The sequence below is a fragment of the Trichinella spiralis genome, assembly GCF_000181795.1.
Source record: "Trichinella spiralis strain ISS 195 chromosome Unknown Scfld1624, whole genome shotgun sequence".
In the NCBI taxonomy this organism is placed as follows: domain Eukaryota; kingdom Metazoa; phylum Nematoda; class Enoplea; order Trichinellida; family Trichinellidae; genus Trichinella; species Trichinella spiralis.
The window spans coordinates 1-1,403 of NW_003528563.1; positions in this window are offsets into that span (position 1 = coordinate 1).

Consider the following 1,403-nt stretch of genomic DNA (forward strand, 5'->3'; position numbering starts at 1 on the left):
TTCGATATGTTGCAATACAATTTTTCCTCTTCAACAACGTCATATATAGTTCAGCTATTCTATTTTAACGATTTTTTCTGCTTCTTTTCTATTGTTATTGTAAGTGTTCTACGGTGAATTGCAGCTATACATTGTATATACTGTGAAAAAGCAATGCTTCCAACTCTGTGTGTGTGTGTGTTTTTATGTGAAGAAATTTTTCTTTTTTTACATTCCAACAACTTGCATTTTACTTTGTGAAAGTTATTATTTATGAAATTATAATTTTGATCAGCGGTGGTGGTGTTCAGCTTGTTTGGCTCTGTTTGCCTTTTTCAGTATAGGTGATTAATTGATTTCGTTAATTCCGCAATTTGAAAATTGCCACTTTTTATAAACAATGCTTCTTATATCAATCTTGTGTATTTGTGCTTCAGCATGCATTAGCAGCAATAAAAGCATGCAAATGCAGCCTTTACAAAATGATCAAATGGTGAATCATTGTTGTCATTGCAGTTCAGGATAAATGGTAATTTGTAAAAGGAAGGAGGCACCGGACGGGGGGTTGGGATTGAAAGAAGCAGTGGTGAAAATGCCAGGTTTCTCGACGAACCCATTGCTGAAGTGACCGACCAGAATATTCTTACGCTAATCAATGTACCAACTTGACGACGGTTGTGTCAATAGACGACTCGTGGGATTGGGTTTGAAGTGGACAAAGCGATCCGAGCAATCGGTTGAATAGCCTATCCGGCTTGCAATGTGGCTCCATTACCTTCCAAGCAGGTGTCCGAGCGAACAAGCTTTACAACCACTTTTAGCACCCAAACAATCAATGCTCGCGTGCTATTTTACCATATCGACCAGAGCCGAACGCTCCACACCGCTTGTCTTGCAAGATTTGTTTCGATTTTCTGAAAAGCATATCTATATGCGCTCAACAATTGCCTAGTCAGTCGATCTTGTTGTTTGAGTGAAAAAGTGACTCCTCTGGGACAAATTTGATCCATTCAAAAATGACAAAACGATTCATGCCTTTGCTTTTATATCTTTTTTTGTTATTCTATCTTTGATATTTTTTCTTAGTTTAAAGTTTCATCTTGAGAAATTTTTACTTTAAATGTGTCTTTTCTTCATTCATTGTTTTTACCCCTTTTAATTGTATTTCTGTAGCATTCAGTTTGTCCATTTTCATGCAGTTGTGTTTTGAGGGGGTTTATGTAAATTTTCCTTTTCTTTCTCAACGAATCTTATTAATCATCTGCTGTTTGGACCAGCAGAATTTATTCCCATCAGAAATATTTGGAAATTAACTTAATTTTCAATTATTTGAACATTTACAAATAAATATACTCCTCACTCAACATTGCTTTGTTAAGCAATTCTTATTGATGAATAAGTTTTCTAATTGAATATCGAGGTTG